A 19,896-nucleotide genomic window follows, 5' to 3' on the forward strand; every position below is an offset into this window, starting at 1 on the left:
CAAGACAACTCACACTCACCCACATAATAGTAGGTCCTAATTGTTCTTTTAAGCGCCACCTAAACTAGAAACACACAAAACGAACATGATTAAGAAGAAATAAAACTCATGGTTTAAGGTTGCCATAGTTGAGGGTCATAATCTTCAAGATCATTAATAATTTTTAATTCAATTAGAGGTTGATCAATGCAAATTTGATAGTTGATTCTTGAGATAAATTACATAGTCCATGTTACAATAAAAGATTCCTTGTTGCATAATGAACAAGTATTTATCCCTCCTTGTTAGTTTCTTTATATATTTTAATGCTTATTTACTCTCAACTCTTTTATTTGGATAAGTACTATGAAATTGATTGAAATAATTAATTGATTAGCTTAGATATTTAGTATAGGTTGTATTTTATTCGTATATATACATTGGTGAGCTCAACATTTAGTACACCCCCTAGGATTTGTCCTTGTATGAAATATGATCCATCTATTTTTTCTCATATAAGATATATTTTACATTGGTTACAGTTTGGATCCATCATTATGTATTTTCATTACAATATTTTTATCATGGATGCCTTATCTCCCTTTCTGAAATACTATTTTTCTAGAGTCTCAATTTATTTATACTCTTAGGCCTTGGTTTGACCTTACTTTATAATTGATATAAGAAATTTGTATGGGTTTTTATTTGTGTATTTTTCCTAAGTTTTGTAGTGTTAAAAATTGTATCCTCGTACAATTTCATGCTCATTTAAGTCTCACCTTGGTGTTTCTCCTTCTTTGCCTTGATCATGCCCGATTTTGCTCAAACCAATGTCAAATCTTAGGTATTTTATCTCTGTCTTTGCTTCCTAACCTTGTCCCAATCTAGAAGGATTGGACTAGAGTTCCCAACATCATATTCGTCCTAGACTAGGATATTAGGCACCATATTCCTCATAGACTAGGGTGTTAGGCATCATAGTCTAGGCAAAAGGTTCCCAAAATTGAACCCTCAAGGGTCAGAAAAAGTTGAGCAGGAAAAGATACCCAATTTCAACCTTCTGTATTAATAATATTCAAAATGGTTGTTCCTATGTCCTTATTCAAACCCTATTCTGTGGGTGGATTCTTAGAAGACATGTTCCCAAATTCTTCCAACTCATTCATACTTTTAATTGGTAATTGATCATCACAAGCTATATTTGGGTCTATATCCTACATATGATCGCCTTCAGGTGAGTTTGTTGGAGAATCAGAGGTGTTTACATTAAGGCGAAGATTTACTCGTTCTTTTTCTTGCCTTCTTTTAGCTCTGATATATTCCCTGATGAACTTTCCTTTCTTTTTGGTAACCGCAAACAATGTCACTAAATCCTGGTCAGAATCCTTAGGACTAGAAAAAACACTAGCTATATTGGCCAAGTTTTCCAACTTGGTTAGGGTTTCTTCCTTTCTTTTTCCTTTCCTATCACTAGATTGTTTGGGAAGGGTTTTCTTGAATAACCATTTCTTCCCACTACTTCGGCTAGTACTTGGGGTGTTTTCAATTTGCTTGCTAGGACTTGCAGTGGGCTTCTTAGCAAGGTTTTTACTTGCGCTTCTAGTTACCCTAGTGTTTAAGCTTAGGGTTTGTTTCGGTGGTTTGCAAGATTGAATAAGGCTTCCTTTATTTTCATCAAACTCTTCATCCCCACTAGGTTCACTGGGGCTTCACTACCTAGGCAATATTATATCACATGCATTCATATTGGGGGATTTAATATCCCAAAAATGAGGGTACAATATATTGCCTATCTGTGAACATAAGGGGCTTTTTAATGCGAGCTATGAAAAAATACAATATTTGGTGAAAATAGGGGGGTTTTAATTGAAACTACATATTGGGAGGGGCTAACAAAAAAAGATTTTACAACAATATTTTTTGAAAATAGGGGCATTCTTTAGTATGCCATGAATGCACGTGATATAACTCAGGCTCACTAATTGAAGCCCTCGTGACTAGGTTCTTCATTTTCTTTAGAGGCAAACTCATCAGAATGGATGTCCTCTTTGGAATCCTCAATAGAAGAGTCCTCTTATGTAGATAATTATGTACTTTCTACATCTTGTGAGTGGATAAATGGGTCTCAATCACCAAGGGGAGAGAATAGTTTCAATTCCCTTATGACCAATAGTTTTATTAGGCCATGACAAGACAGAGAATTGATTTTTCCATTTTGCACTTGCAAAGAATGAAAGAGAAAATAAGGAACATTAACCAACAAACCCCTACGTATATACAAAACCAACCTAAAGTGTTGGGTGAAAACATATACATACTTTCCTTCACATATTATATGCTGGATGATAAATCTAGCAACATGCTTCTAGTGGTCAGGTAAAGGTTCCAGTTTAGTACCCTGCCCAAAAACCATTTCAACTAATTCTCCTCTCTACAAGAATTTCTTCCGAGTTGGCTACAAGTCCACAACCTTCTTAGACTTACTAGGAAAATAATTTTCCCCTGTTAATGGCAACCTAGAGACTTCTGCAATTACTTCTACTATGGCTGTAACTTCCAATCCTTGCACACTAGCTTTATTATTGCAAAAAAATTATGCAAACTCCAGAAAAACCCTCATAACTGTTTAAAGTAGACATCCCAGTGAGCTTGTTTAAAAATAGAATATACCTATGCATTGGACTTTAATTCATGCATAGAAGTAGGCTCAAAGAAGGGGCGATGAGGTCCTATCATGAATGTAACAAGAATATCTAAACTAGTATATAAATAGGAAACTAACTTGCAAACTTAAAACCAGGGTTACAAAGATAGAAAGTGGTATTAGCATTTAGTACTTAACCTTGAATTTGGCAAGTTTGGTAGAGGGATAATCAACATTTATGATAAGTAAATGGCAAGGTACGATTGGACAGTGGTTATTATGAAACAAAGTGACTCAGTATTGAACTCTCTTCCCCCCAGTTGATTCATCGATTTGTCTATGTGACGACACACAAATGATTGAAGGAAACAATAATTTGAAAAAAAAAAAGAAAAAGAAAATTAAGAAAGTAATAATATACCGATGACCATAAACACATGGTCGAAGAAGGATGAGGTGGCAGCAATAGATGTAAAAAGATTAGTGGAAAGATCTAGTGCATGAATGACACCATGGAGTGGATGTACAACCACATGAGCGAGATTTCGAAGCAGGTGCAATCTATTTGAAGCAGGAAAAACAAGGTGATGTGACTGAGGTGTGGTCACATGAGGACGACATACGGCCCAGGACATGACTAAAGAGTGGCCATATTGTTGTGATAGAGTAGAGTACGAAGGTGGGTCGCATGAAAGGACATCATTGCATGGATGACCATGAAGGAATAACATGAAACACATGAAAGGGATATGGGAAGTGAAATGATGAGGGAAAAAAGGTCCCATAGATAGGGCAGAAGAGTATGTTAGGCCCAATATGGAAAGCTAATACACTGAGAGGGGAGGGGTGAATCAGAACTCCAAAACTTTTCTTGAATAATAACTTTACTGTTATGCATAAACAGAATAGTGCAGTAACATAAAATAAAGTTAAAACAAATAGATAACAATCATACATGATTCACTCCATAACACATATATTTTGGTTACGCAGAAACTCTTGGTTAGAGAAAAAAACTGCGGTGTGGATGGCACCCACAACTTCACTACTGCAATAATAAAGAGTGCTCGGTTAGAGCTACATATTAGCTATTTCCGATAGCTTACCCTGTTAGGAGTAACAAGATCTGTTAGATCTACCTTGCTAAAGGATTTTACAATATTTAATTTGAATGTTTCACCTGGTTAGAGGCTTTACAATTTATAGACTTGATTAGAGTCTTTTACCCTGTTAAAGGTTTCTCTTTCAACTTCACAATATTACAATAAAATCATTACAAATATCTGCAACTTTACATCTGAAATGTTATAGCAGATTCTATGTGCTCAGAATAGATTACCTTCCTTATAGCATACCTCAGTAACCCATATAGTAACTCGGTAAACCCTTCTGTTTACTCTGTTCTTCAACTATTCTCTGAAAACCTTCTCGGTGACCTCTGTGTCTCTGTAACAGTCTTCTTACACATATATATACACCCTTAACTCATGCTGTATAAATAGATCTCTTAAGACGGTGATCTAATTCATTGCTTCAATCTTACAAACAAGATTCCTCGAATGAATAACTATACAAAATATTTCATTGGTTAGATTGATCTCAGAATCATACACAATCTTCCAGTCCAATTTCCAATGTAATAACGGTTGGATGTGCCTCGATCTTGTAACACATTTTCATATGTATGTCCAGGTTCAATGTATCTAGTAACACGTTTCACTCGATGTGTCATCTTTGTTGCTCAATAGACATGAAAAGATACTCAGTAGACAGCTCAGTGTATACTGCATTTTGTGACTGCATTTCCCTATAACCGACTAGACTGTGCATACCAACTTCTCTGTGTATACCGACTGCATGATTCGGTAGTGTTAACCGACTAGAGTATATAATATGACTTTGAATATAAAAACTAATGGCAATTTGATAAGTAGTAACAATCTCCCCTTTTGACATTAGTTGAGATGTTTGACAAAAACTACTTTTAAAGTCATAACTCAAAAATCTATATACTTTGCAAAATGACTATACTTGACAGTATATACAATAGTCAATGAAATAGTATATTCAGATATACTCCCCTTATCATTATACTGTACATAAATCTGATTTTGCATGCTCGGTTCTGTGCTTGTGTGCTCTGCTTACTGTCCTTGGATACTCTGCATACTCTGCTTGGTATACTCCCCCTGTATACAATACTCCGAATACTTATATCAAAACTATATCACCAAAACTGTATCACTCAAGACTATCATATTACTCCATAAATATAGTATCACTCCCCCTTTTTTGACAAACATCAAAAACTTTATTTCCATCCGGGGGTGGTAACTGGTCAAAAATAGATTTATAATTTTTCCGGACATCGATGAGTGCGACAGAGAGTGCATCCTTTACACTTTCCATTAAATAATTTTGTGCTTGAATGTCAGCCAATAGTGATATTAAGCCATCAAGAGTGCTTCCCTCTTGTGTAGTAGATAGGTGTGTGGCTCGGTTAATCTATTTTTGAATTGATGAAAGATGAGGAAGGAATAATGTCTAGAGTGTCATTATATCCATCCTGATCTTATGTTCTTCATTGCTTAGTTCCAATTGTTGAGCCATGAGCTGTTGAAGCTTGGTATAAAAATTCTGAATGGAATTGGGCTCTGGGGTCAACTTATTTGAGAGATCGGTGATCTCTTTCTCAATTGCATCAGTTTTATTCTTGATATCTTTAATGAATATAGAAAATGTACAGAGTTTTTGAAATAAATAAAGAATGTGCTTGAGTTGAGGGGACAACTCAGCAATGAATTTGACAAGTTTGACTTTGCCAATAGCTAGAGCTTTTTGTACCTCTTCTATCATTTTTGCAGTAAGCTCTTTGTCTTTTAGCTTGCTCAAATACTCAGATGCATCAACACTGGATGTTTCTATTTGATTAAGGAGTTCATCCAGTTGAATATGGATGGCTGCATCGGTTGACACTATAACTGTAGGTAGCATATCTGATAGTAGTGTCTTCACCTTCTGAAGTACTTTATTCTTCTTTTGTATGGCCATCTGTTTTTCTTGTTCGGCCTTTGCTTTGCATTGTTCACCAAAATCAATGAGTGCTTGCCCCTTTAATTTTGATATATCCACATTGGGCAACACTATTGGTTTAGATAAATCAACTTTGAAACTATGCTTTTTCACTTTCTTCTCTTTACCTTTGGTTGGTTGGACCAAGACAATAGCTTGAGAGGCTTGCTGACCCTCGGTAGGTTGCTCGGTAGAGGCAACACTTTGGTCTATTCCTGTAGCCGTGGTGGTGTCTTTCGGTGCCTCGGTACTGGGTGGCTCAACTACTACATTTTTAGTGCTCGAAGGTGCTTGAGAGGTCTGTTCTAGAGTAGTATCTTCTCCTATTGTAGACTTGTGACCTTTGGTGCCTTGTGCTGTATCCTGAGGAGCTTCGATAGAGACAGGTTGATTGATCAGTGGATAAGGCTGAACTTGTTCTAAAACAGATTCACTAGATACAAGTTTGGCATATGTAGTGCCTTCTATCATTTCTTGCTCCTGTTCCTCTATATCCATGACATCTTCATCAATTTGAATAGTGTCAGCCGGGTCTTGTTCGATAACATCAGGACCTTGCTCGGTGACATCAGGATCGTGCTCGATGACATCAATGATTTCAACTGTAGATTGTTCACCGACATCTTTGATTTTGAAGATTTCCGACCATTTTGCTTTTGTCTCATTTTCTTCGTCAATATATAGCCCATTCATCAGTTTTAAGGCTCTTTGTTTGACAAGAAATTTTGAATTGTAGGTTGTCAAATGTTCCTTTATTTCTGCTACAGACATATCAGGAAATAGATGGACTAGACTTCTTTCTTTGATTTGTTTCTTTGAGTCCATTGCATACTTCCACCCATTATCAATATGCAAGTAAAGTTCATTTGGAAGTTACTTTACTAGTTTCAATGGAGCTAGCCGAAACTTTAGAAGTGTGCAAATGACAGCTTCTTCAATTTGTCTCTTCTCCTCATTATTTCTAGTTTCATACTTGACATATCTAAAAGAACCAAATCTGCCATATTCTTTCAGATTGGCACAGAAGTTTTCAACACTATGTATATTTACCTTCTTGCTCTTGACAATCTGGAATTTGTTTGCATCTTCAGATTCTGTATCACTAGACTCTTTTGCCAGAATGAGTCTTTGAGTAGATTTCTTGTATGTCTTGGTTACCTTGGGAGCAGTAACACTCTTATTTTTCTTACTCGGTGATGCAGCTGATGCTCTTGTATTAGGTCTCTTTGTTGGAGGAGTCGGTAGGGCCTTTGAAGTGTCTTGTTTCTTTCTTTTCAACACTTTACCCTTAGGAAATTTGATGTTCAATGTTATTGCTAACTCTTGAGCTTCTGATTCCTCTTCGGTGATGGCAAGAGTGCCTTTGATAGGTGTGGAGGAAGATTCTTCTCCGAATTTCTCTGTTAAAATCTTTATCATCTTTGTTACTTTCCTTGTAGCTTTGGGTACTACAATGCTCATTTTTACTTTTCCCTTCACCTCTTCATAGGTTCCATACCTCAACTTGGTAGCATGCCTTGGTAATGAAAGATATGCATCAATTTGCTGCTATGTGATATCAAAGTCAATATCGTAACCCATAGGTGGCAAAGATTGAGTCCTTGGTTCCACAGCATTCACATAATAGTAATCAGTGTCTACCTCAAAGCATATATCACCTTTATATTTCTCCACTAGCTGGGGTGGAATCCGGTACCTGTTGTGCATTTTCTCCTAAAATTTACTGAAATAATCATCCATTATGTCATTGAAATTATCACCTAGCTTCTTGATAAAGTCATTAATCTGATGGGTGATTGGTCGGTGTAGCTCCCAAACTACTTTATTGACTGATGGAAAGAATTTTTCAAAGTAGAAAAACATGCATACAAGAAGTGAACCAAACTTTAGTGTATTTGCCAAGTTGTTCTTCTTCGGCTTCCTTATTATGTTCATATTCTCAAATAGGTTCTTCAGTAACACTTCATATAAGTCAACTTTTATTCCCTTTTTCACAATTTTATAAGCTATGTCAACTGCGGCACATGGTACATTGTTTCCCTTGCAGATTGGAAGAAACAGTAACCGATTACTCTAATGGCAAACTTAAGTTCTACATCAGTGACATTGTTCAATTTCAGTCCTCTGTAATCAGATTCAACTCCGATTAAACTGATTAATTCCTTTTGTGATATCATTTTTTGAGCTCGTGCATGATCATAGATAGGATAACCGGTGATCACATGAATGATTTCCTTGGTGATTTTGAATGGTTGCTCTTCTAGCCACATGAAATCATCATGAACTTTGCTTAAAACAAATTTGACCCATTGGGACTTGAACACACGAGGGTAGGTTAGGGCTTCAGTCAATCCTTTGATTTTGATGTGTTCATACTTGCTGTTTAATACACCATCGGTACATAGTTCATCATAGGTGTCTCTTATCTCAACATGACCGAGTTCTTCAACACAACATTTGGTGAAGAATCTCACATCTTCGACTAACAAGACTCGATCCGGGATGAGTGAAAAGGTGGTTTTGTCATCCAGTTCAAAGGCGACTTTAGGAGTCAAAGTGTATTTCAGTGAGGGGGTGAATTCACAAAGCTGGTTTCCACTTTTTGGTACGTCCTGTTTTTTACTGAAATCATACATTTTTAAAAAAATAAAATGATTTAAGCTTTAAGAGGTCCCATTTGGAGTAATTAATTGAAGAGAGTTAAATCAAAGGCTCTTAGATCAAAATTTCTTGGATAGAACCTCTCTACTTCTAAATCATACTTGCAATGGAGTCTCCTTAGTATCTATCAAATGCTGATAAAAAACCAATTTTACATTATCTTTTGGGGGGTCAAATTAATTCATTTAAAAATTTTTTGTTTTAAAGTATTTAGTCCTTATTATAAGCTTTCCAAATAGTATAACTTTTAATATATTTTTATTTTATTTCTTATGAATGTAGGTTTTTCACTGAACATGAACTTCTTTGTTCAATGCATTGGGAAAAATAGTAAACTGATTCAAAAAAATCTGAAAAATATCTATGCACTAGGTATTGGTGTTTTCTTTCTAACAAAAAAAAGAAAATTAAATTTTGATATATATAGAACAAGTTATGTGTTCAAACGTACACCTATATCCAAATTATAATTAGTCAAACTTCAAAACTTAATAAAATAAAAAATATTCAATATATCACTATCAAACCAAGTGCATGCCTTGGGTATTGATGTTACAAACCAAAATTCAAAGGAATTAAGTTTTTATCATTTATAGAAAAAAAATTATGCGTTTCGGGATACACATCACTCTTAAAAAATGTTGTTTGCTGTAAACAACTACTTTTTGAGGGAGATGAAAAAATCAATAAAATTTTATTCAAACAAATTTGCAAAAAAATATATTTAGAATCTACAAACAAGATGTTAAAAATCACTAGTTTATATCATCTTCAAATTCTTAACAGTTTAAAAGTTATAGGTGTCAGAAAGTGAAGGTTTTTTTCAAAATATTCATCTAAGTGTCAAAGTTGGTCAAAAAGTGGGAACCCGTATTGTGAGTTCACCGAAGGGCTTCTCTACATTCTTGACAACTATGGGATCTTGGATCTTGGGTGCCATTGTAGATTTCAGGTAAAACTTAGCAAACTATCCTTAGGGTTTGACACTTCACACTCAGCAGATAATAACAATTTGATAATATTGGTAAATTGGCTTAACAATGCGATGAGATTTGATGTAAATACCTTGGATTCACTTTGAATGAGGTTTGATCGCCTTGGAATCGCTCTGCTTTGCTCATTCAAAAACTTGGTAAGTGTGAATGATTGCGAAAATACCTTTAAGTACACACAATGCCTTATCGGGCTCCATGCGGGTTAGGTCAAAAACATTAAATGCACTCGATTCCTCTTTAATCGATTTACTCTCCCTTTTTTTTTGTTTTAACCGAGCAACCAAATTTCCTTCATTTACCGAATTGGTAGGCTTCCTGTATTCACTGACTTGATAGGTTTCCTGTAAAGTACTTTTGATAGAATTTCAAACTTACTAATGCATCTTAACTATGCAGATTTTGAATTTAGTACATAATAGAATAGGAACTGTTATGATTTTAACCTTTAGAGAATGCAGTCCCTTAATACCTTTACTGATTAATTTGGAATAGGTGCACCTAACTCGGTAGGTAAGGTGCTTTCTTCATTTGACACAATTTCCTTCTTTTTCCAAATCATCTTTAATTTCTCTTTTATTTCTTCAGTGTCTCCTCTAGGTTGATCTCTGCAATCTCCAGCTAAATGTCCAACTTTGTGACAATGAAAACATGCCATACCAGGATTTCTCTATGATCTTCGGTTGTTCATTCCAAACCTTATAAAACAGTTGGCACTAATATGTCCATATCTTCCACAACATTCACACCATATCCTTATGTTGTAATCCCATGGTACTACTGCATATTGTCAGTAAGGATCTGTGTGAGTTTGGTAACCTCTAGTGTTTGCTTGATGTGTAGACCACATGTAGTTCTTTTGCTTAATCCATCACTTCTCAGTACTATGTCCATATCTATTGCAGTTTCTACAAAACCCTTTGAATTTTGCCTTCTGATAATTGTTAACAGACTTTGTCCTACATTGGTTAAATGTGTGACCATATTTATTGCAATTGTAACAATAATCATTGGACTTAGTGATATTTGGTTGCTTACCTTTTTTAATTTGGCACATGTTGGCAGTATGACCTTGATTTCCATAGTAGTAGCAAACAGACTTCTTTCTTTTGATGTTATTCCTGTTTCTAGCTTGCTTTGATGATTCTCCTCTCTCGGTAGAGTCTTTTCCTTTGTAACCGAGTCCTGCATCTTTGTTGGGTCTTCTTGTATTCAGTTGCTCATCCAACATATTTGATGCTTCATAACTCTTCTTTAGTGTTTCTTTGGATTTCTTCTCTGTTTCAAGTTCATCGGTCAACCTTGATACTTCAAGTTTCAATGCTTGATTTTCATCATTCTTTAGAATTGCTTCATGATGTGCATAACCTAGTTGATCTGTCATATTTTGTTGAATCCCAGTCAACCTTATGATTTCATCATTTTTATCAGATACTAAGACTTCAAGTTGTTGTTTCTCTCTTTCTAGATCTCTTATTTTATCCTCAGCTATCCTTAATGCATCTAGATTTTTAGTCATTTGTGTGCTGGAATGTTCATGTTCTCTTTTCATTGCTTTTAGTTGATCAACCAGTGCTTTCTTCTTTTCTTTCAATACTCCAATCATTTCTCGAGTCTCTTCAGATATACTATTCTCAGATGATGTCTCAATTTGTTCCACTAATTATTGAGAGTCCTGCAAATCATCAGATAATCTTCTTCTTACTTTCAGAGATTTTTGCATTTGCCTTTGCATGTTTGCAATTACTTGATTAGCATGATCCAGCTCTTCTTGCAGATATACAATCCTCTAAGATTGTTTGTAGCCTTCCATTGATAAGATCTTTCTCTTTAGGCAGTTAAACCCTTTTCCAAGATTCAAGCTCTGATACCAATTGTTAGGCCCAATATGGAAAGCTAATGTACTGAGAGGGGAGGGGTGAATCAGTACTCCAAAACTTTTCTTGAATAATAACTTTACTGTTATGCATAAACAAAATAGTTCAGTAACATAAAATAAAGTTAAAACAAATAGATAACAATCATACATGATTCTCTCCATAACACATATATTTTGGTTACGCAGAAACTCTTGGTTAGAGAGAAAAACTGCAGTGGGGATGGCACCCACAACTTCACTACTACAATAATAAAGAGTGCTCGGTTAGAGCTACATATTAGCTATTTCTGATAGCTTACCCTGTTAGGAGTAACAAGATCTGTTAGATCTACCTTGCTAAAGGATTTTACAACAAAAATCTGAATGCTGCACCTGGTTAGAGGATTTACAATTTATAGACTTGATTAGAGTCTTTTACCCTATTAAAGGTTTCTCTTTCAACTTCACAATATTACAATAAAATCATTACACATATCTGCAACTTTACATCTGAAATGTTATAGAAAATTCTATATGCTTAGAATAGATTACCTTGCTTATAGCATACCTCGATAACCCATATAGTAACTCGGTAAACCCTTCTGTTTACTCTGTTCTTCGACTGTTCTCTGAAAACCTTCTCGGTGACCTCTGTGTCTATGTAACTGTCTTCTTACACATATATATACACTCTTAACTCATGCTGTATAAATAGATCTCTTAAGACGGTGATCTAATTCATTACTTAGATCTTACAAACAAGATTCCTCAAATGAATAACTATACAAAATATTTCATTGGTTAGATTGATCTTAGAATCATACACAATCTTCTAGTGCAATTTCCAATGTAATAATGGTTGGATGTGCCTTGATCTTGTAACACATTTTCATATGTATGTCTAGGTTCAATGTATCTGGTAACATGTTTCACTCGGTGTATATCAACTCGGTGTGTCATCTTTGCTGCTCGGTAGACAGCTCGGTGTATACTGCATTCTATGACTGCTTTCCTCTGTAACCGATTAGACTGTGCATACCGACTTCTCTGTGTATACCGACTGCATGATTCGGTAGTGTTAACCGACTAGAGTATATAGTATGACTTTAAATATAAAAACTAATGGCAATTCGATAAGTAGTAACAGAGTAGACCAAAGCAAATAGACAAGAAAAGAAGTAGGTTACTGGTAGAAAGATGATAGGAAGGTGGTTATAGGATCTGCAAAGATCCTGTCACAGAAGCGACAAGAAGTAACGTTGAGGATTCACCTTGTGTGTGTGTTTTTTTTTTGTTGTTGTTTTGTTATTATATATATATTTTTTCTTTTCTTCCTTTTTTTATGACATTAGGTTGTCGTTTGCTCGGTTTTCAACCTAATACCACCTTAGAGGTGCCAGATAAACTAGTTTTTACCTCCAAGTTTATCTAGTAGTCAATACCCGCTAGAATCCAGTTTTCAAGTATGGACTAACCAACAATGCTCGAAGGTTTTCATTGGAAGATCTTTTATTGCATTTGTTTTTGTTGTTGAATTTTACTTACCTAAAAGGTACTGTACTCAGACAGTAAATAGGCATAAATTCAGATTATCAAAGAGAAATCACAACTCTAAATCTAATTATTACTCCTACATAACAATAGAATAAAGCTAATTATCAATTGAATTGAAATGATCTATCTAAGACTCCCTCAATTGACATAGCAAGGCTTCCATTGCTCTTCTCCATTGTTGTTGATGTAGGTGGCTCTGAGGTATTGCACTTGATTTCCTGCATAAGATAAGAAACAATATTGAAGACTATGATTCTATGATTCTAGAAAAGCTAGCTTGAATTGATGAAAAGAGGTTGAATTTATAGATTTTTAACACAAAGGGGGTGAGAAATAGAACTCAAGTGTTGATTGGGAGATAACTGAAATTGATTGATCAGTGAACTCAAATGATTGATTTATTAACTCATTTGATTGATTAGTCAACTCACTTCATTGATTAGTGAACTGAATAGATTGAAGAGTGAATTGAATAGATTGAAGAGTGAACTGAATATATGGATTAGTCAACTCACTTGATTGATTAGTGAACTGAATAGATTGGGGAGATGACTGAATTGATAGATTAGTCATAAAAAACTGATTTTGAGTTAAAAAAGGATGATTGATGAGTTAACTGATTAGACAACTGATTTGATCAATCAGTTCTGATTTTAGCATGTGTTGTAGGAATTTGAAATTAAATTTGATTTTCATTTTCAATTTGGATTTGAATATGGTCATTCGAATGCTGAAATGCACATGAAATTAATTGAAATTCAGATTTGGGGAAAATGTGAATTTGGAAATATGAAATTAGATGAAATAAAGTGAAATTCGAATTTGGGGAAATATGAAATGAAATTGGATGGAATTAATTGGAATTATAATTTGGGGATTTGGAGAAATAAGTTAATTAATTTAAACAATTTAAATGAAATTATTTAAACTTAGGAAATAGATTAAATAATAAAGATTATTTAACTAAGGAAAATATCGCAATTAATTAAATAATTGATATTTAATTAATAATTGAGATAGGGTTAACTGATTAAAATGATTTGAGAATAGAAATAGAACAATTAGAAGTGTTGAAGGGCGATGATTAGAAGGAGTAGTTAGTTTAATCAAATAATTAAAGAATTACTTAATTAAATAGATGAATAATTAGTGTAGAATTAATGAGACATTTTTAGGTGTCTATATTTGCCCCTCTTTGAGACAATATCAAAATGACGTTTCAAAGAAAATGAAAAGAAAAAACTGCCCTGATGACGCTAGGGTATAATGTCCCTTTGAGAGATTGTTTGTGCATTGAAGACATGAATGATCTCTCGAAAGAAGAAGAATGTTAGATGAGAGATGGAAGAATGGTTAACTTGATGAAAAGAATGAGTTTGATTATAGAAAAGAAATGGTTGAAGTGATTTGTAGATTGATTGATAGGATTGATCTGATTGATCTAATAAAGATAAAGATAAACAGAAAGTCTAGTTTCAGGAAGGACACATCCTGTATAAGACAAAAAATGATCAAAACGTTTGGTTTCAGGAAGGATGCATCCTATATAAGATTGATCTGTCTAGTTTCAGGAAGGATACATCCTGTATAAGACAAAGATAGATGATCATGTCTGGTTTCAGGAAAGATACATCCTATATAAGATAAATGATAGATCAAAAACGTCTGGTTTCAGGAAGGATACATCCTATATAAGACGAAGATAGATAAAAATTGGATGAATGATAAAATATGATGAAAGTGAGGAATAGTTGATCGATAGATAGAATAGTTGATATGAGAAAATGATAGAATTATAGATGAAAATATTGAAATTAAGTGATGAGAGAGATCATGTTAGATGAAAGAATGATTGGAAAGAATGATCAAGTAGAAAAATGTTTGATGAGAGAATGATATGAAGAGACAATCAACATGATGAGATTAGAAAAATGAAATGATATGATTGATGATAAATAGTCTTCTTGTCTTTATTCATAGTGCAATACATTTTCATCATTGAGCCTTATTATGTAACAATGAAGCTTTGTACATCAGGGTATGAGGAACCAAGATGCATAGATATCTCATTGCAAAGAAACAAACACGTAGCAGACAAGGAATGAATCCTCCATTCTGGGAATAGCACCAGGGGTCGAGGTATGTGGCATTCACAAGCTGAATGCTCCTATCACAGACACCCACTAGAGCAATTGCCCCAAAAATTCATTGGTTCAAACCACAAACAACAAACAAAGAAAAGGATCATGCCCATCACGGCTCCTCTAGTCACTTTTTGGATATCCTTGAGTAGCTAAAAGCAATGATCTTTGCCAATTGAAAGATAAAACCAACTAGAACAAAATGCAACAGCTATACTGATTTGTGTCTTCGTGTGATTTCTTGATGTGATTTCGATAATGTCTAGTTTCAAAAGTTTTGGACCTCGTATAAGATCGATTTGTCTAGTTTCGAGTGTACCGATTCTGTTTAAGACAAGATGTTGATCACGTTGATAGTTTGATAGTGATTTGATAGATTAGAATGTTGATCAGCTTGATTGCAGTTGTTTTGAAAAGATAGTTGTATCCTTTGTTTAACTTCGTGTGGAGTGTTTGCTGGATAGTTGCTAGGATATTTGATTCTTGCGAGACATTTTATTGCAAGTTTTTGATGTTTTCTGATTTTTAGTTTGTTTTTATTGATTTTTTTTATGTTTGATATTTTTTGTGCTGATTTTTTCAGGAGTTTTTCTGAATGTTTTTGGTATTTTTATGGTTTTCAAATGTTTTTGTTATTGATGAAACATGACCTGTCATTAATTGATAAAGATAAGACTAACTTGGACAAAACCCAACAGTCATACTAATCTATGTCATTATTTTGATTTGTGTGATAATTGATAGGAATGTCTGGTTTCAAAGAGTGAGTACCCTCGTATAAGACCAACCTGTCTGGTTTTGAGTGTTCCCTTCCTTGTATAGGACATTTTTATTTTTTTTGGCAAGGTGGCAATGCCACTTGATATATTTTATTAATAATATATAATTTTTACAATATATTTAAAAACTGATTCAAACTGAGCTCCCAGAGAAAAGAACCTGCAAGAAAAACTCTGGTCATTGCTCATCAACATGACTATATAAGAGAAGTAGTGAACAATCCTCTAGCCGAAGCTAGTTACAAAATAGAGATCAACAAAGGAGCATGTAGGCTCATTTACAAATAGGAGCATGCAAGCTCATTTTACAGAATAGGAGCATGCAAACTTATTTAGAAAATATATAGGTTCCTGGGATATCTTGAAGGCCCTGCAACAAAGAACTCCTACAACTAGAATTGACATGCCCTTGCACCAAAAAAAAACTGCAACCAAAATATATATATACTATAGAACGCAGAGAATTTACAAGAAATGCAAGGTTCCAAAACATGACTGACACCAACGACATGAGATCTGTGGTCTGCCATTATAGAAAATTACCAAAGGAGAAAAGGTGAATGCGGAAATGCTAGAGAGAAATGAAGCCCAAAATTTTTATGTCATAAATGAAAAGAAAGAGGAGATATATCAAAAAAATCTGACAAACCAAAAGAAGCGACGTACAAAGATAATCATGAAAACAACGCTATGCCAAATTTTAAATGGCATATGAAGGACAGATTCCCAATGTGAAAATCAATATCTCCAGATTTCGCACCACAAGAGAGTACCAAACACATGAACAACATCAATAACAACCAACTCATGATTAATGAATGCCAAGTGATGATCAAGTAAAGCAAAGTACCTCAAATCAAAACCAAATGGAATTATGAAAAGAAATACATCACCAAGAGAAGAGAATATCAACTCATATAAATGAGCAATCATATAATAAGAAAGATTAAATACTCAACTCTCTACAGGCTATACTTAATAGGTTTGGGAAGCTCATCAACTCACCCCCCAATTGAGAGGAATCAATAACAGTTTTGTCACAACCCATATTAGCGAGGCAATCAACCAATGCATTACCTTCATGATAAACATGTGAGATGATGAGGTGCTCAAACGTATCAAGAAGAGTCCATATTTGTTCAAGAATATATCGGAAATGCCAATTATCAGCTTTTCTTGCCTTGCAAGCATTAATGACAATAGCTGAATCACCTTCAATATGAAGGTATTTGAAATTCAAATCCTTAGCCATAACAAGACCTTCTAAAAGAGCACAAGCCTTGGCCATATTATTTGTGCTAGGAGAAATTAGCATAGCTTTAAATGATAATAAAGAACCCAAATGATCACGAAAAACTATCCCTATTCCTGAATCACCAGGATTTCCACGGGAGTATCCATCAAAATTCAATTTACAAAAAGGGGAATTAGGAGGATGTCATTTTATGGAATTTCTGTCTACAGGTGTTTTCCGAATCCTTGGAAAGGCAAGTGATACAAAAATAATGATATTTTTCCAAGAAGATATCATGAAATTGTCCCAAGAAGAGAATTCTGAATTCATATTAAAATATTTCTAAACATGAGCATTAACTTGCTCAATAATACTTCTTTCCAAAATCCCAAGAACAATCGATAAATCCGATGAGTTGCATCTAAAAATGCACTTGTTTCTTTCCCACCAAATGGCCCATATGATTGAAGAGGGAATTATAAACCACAAACAAGCAAATAGAGAAGATGAATACAAAACTGGCCAAGACTGAAACATGTCCCATAAAGATAAAGGTAAAGGGAATGAAAGAGATAACTTTTGGAGGAAAAAATGCCAACAACTACTCGCAAACTCACAATGAAGAAAAAGATGATTGACATCTTCAAGAACTTTACCACATAAGACACAAGAAAAGGAGGCTGCAATATTAAATTTGACTAAACGATCACTAGTCAAAATTCTATTTTGCAGTGCGAGCCAGGAAAAAACACCAGCTTTAGGTAATATTGAATTATTCCAACATAACAAAAAGGCCCGATGAGGAACATTTTGATTGGCCATTTGTTGAACAACAAAATATCCTTCTTTAACAGAGTAGTTTCCTGATTTAGAAGGGCACCAAATAAGTTGATCTTTGACATTAGAAAGGAAAGCCACTCGGTCTTGCAAAATATATTTAAAATTTTGAATTTCCTGCAAGGACAATGGCAGAGTAGAGGGATCCTTCCATGAGACCTTGTCAGAAAATAGATCAACACTATCCACTTAATCAACTAATCTAACTCCCCATGATTGAGAAAGAACAACTGAAATAGAAGTAAGAGAATCATGTTGCGAAAGAGGGGGAAAGCGATTCTAGGAGTCTTTCCAAAAAATAATATCCTCCCCCGAATGGACCTACCAGGAGAGAAAATTAGAGACCACTTCCCTACATGAGATCATAAAGTTCCAAAGAGCAGACCCATGTGGAGGATTAGAAATTGTGAAGATCCTAGCAGGATTCTGGGAATCCAAATACTTAGCCTGCATAATTTGGCACCACAAAGATTGGGGCTTAGTATACATAGACCAAACTAGTTTGCCCCCAAAAGCCCTATTTCTTTTAGATAAGTCTTGAATCCCAGCACCACCAACTTGCTTGGAAAGAGACATCTTGGTCAAAGAAATCAGTGGAATCTTTTTATCTTCTATCATGTTATTTTTCCAAAGAAAAGATCGAATAATCTTTTCAATTTGGGAGATGACTGATCTAGGAGCTTGAAGAACTGAGATATTGTAATTGGGAATGGCAGATAGGACCGTTTTAATGAGAAGTATCCTACCTGAAAGAGACAACCACCTAGCCTTCCAAGTAGAAATATGAGATTTAAGTCTCTCAATAACCGAATTCCAAAAAGAAGACTTAGCAGATCCCATAAAGAAAGGAATCCCCAAATAGGTAGAAGGAAGAGAGTCTACTGGGAAACCTAAGATATTCACAAGTCTATCAGCCACCAACTAAGGAGTATTAAAAATGAAGATCTTGGATTTATGGGGGCTAATCTGTTGGCTAGATCCAGCAGTATAAGTATCCAGAATAAATTTAATATGAGTAGCCTCTTGAATAGAAGACGACCCAAATAAAAGTGTATCATCGGCAAAAAGGTTATGAGTGACTGAAATATTAGAGCTAGGAATTAATACCCCTTGCCAAAAGCCCAGATCCCTTTTCTTAATAACCAATCAACTAAAAGCTTCGGCCATAATGATAAATAAGAAAGGAGATAAAGGATCTCCTTGTCTAACACCCTGGGTTGAAGAAAAGTATCCAAAGGGAGCTCTATTAATGATGACAGAAAATCAAGCAGTAGAAATACAACTCTTGATCCATTTACACCAGCTTTTAGAGAAACCAAATTTTCTCAAAACTTTGAGCAAAAAAGCCCAGCAAACTTTATCATAAGCCTTCATCATATCAAGTTTGACCACAAAAGCTAGGATATTGGACGAATTTATGGAATGTAAAGTTTCATGAGCAACAATTGCTCCCTCATGAGTTTCTCGACCCGGAACAAAACCTCCTTGTTGAGGAGAGATGATATGAGGAAGGAGAATTTTAAGTCTTAAATAAATAGCCTTGGTGAAGATTTTGTAAATAGAGTTGCACAAAGAAATGGGTCTAAATTCATCAAAAGTTTGGGGATTCTTAGATTTCGGGATAAGGGCAATATAAGTGATGTTAAATTTTTTAAGGATATACCCACCCCTCCTAGACTCTTCTAAAGCCATTAATAAGTCAAAACCAATAAAATCCCAACATTTCTGAAAGAACAAGATAGTAAACCCTTTAGGACCTGGAGCTTTGTCAGGGGCCATGGAAAAAACAACAGAATGAAGTTCATCTAAAGAAAAAGGCCTCATAAGAAAGCCATTATCCTTATGAGAAACAAGGGAGGGGATAGAATCTAAAAGCAAATCCACATGATGATCCATAGAGGTAGAAGAAAAAGAAGGAGATAACAATTCCTTAAAAAAAGACACCCCCTCCTCTCTAATCTTCTGATCTAAATTAAGGACATAACCAGACTTAGAATCCTTAATACTAAAGATTGTAGAAGCAGCTCTTTTAAGGTTGGCTGCAGCTTGAAAGAAGGTAGTATTCCTGTCACCTTCTTTAAGCCAAACCTCACGAGACTTTTGCTGCCAATAGATTTCAACTCGGGAGCAACGAATCTCCCAGTA

The sequence above is a fragment of the Cryptomeria japonica genome, chromosome 5 (assembly GCF_030272615.1).
Source record: "Cryptomeria japonica chromosome 5, Sugi_1.0, whole genome shotgun sequence".
NCBI classification, from domain to species: domain Eukaryota; kingdom Viridiplantae; phylum Streptophyta; class Pinopsida; order Cupressales; family Cupressaceae; genus Cryptomeria; species Cryptomeria japonica.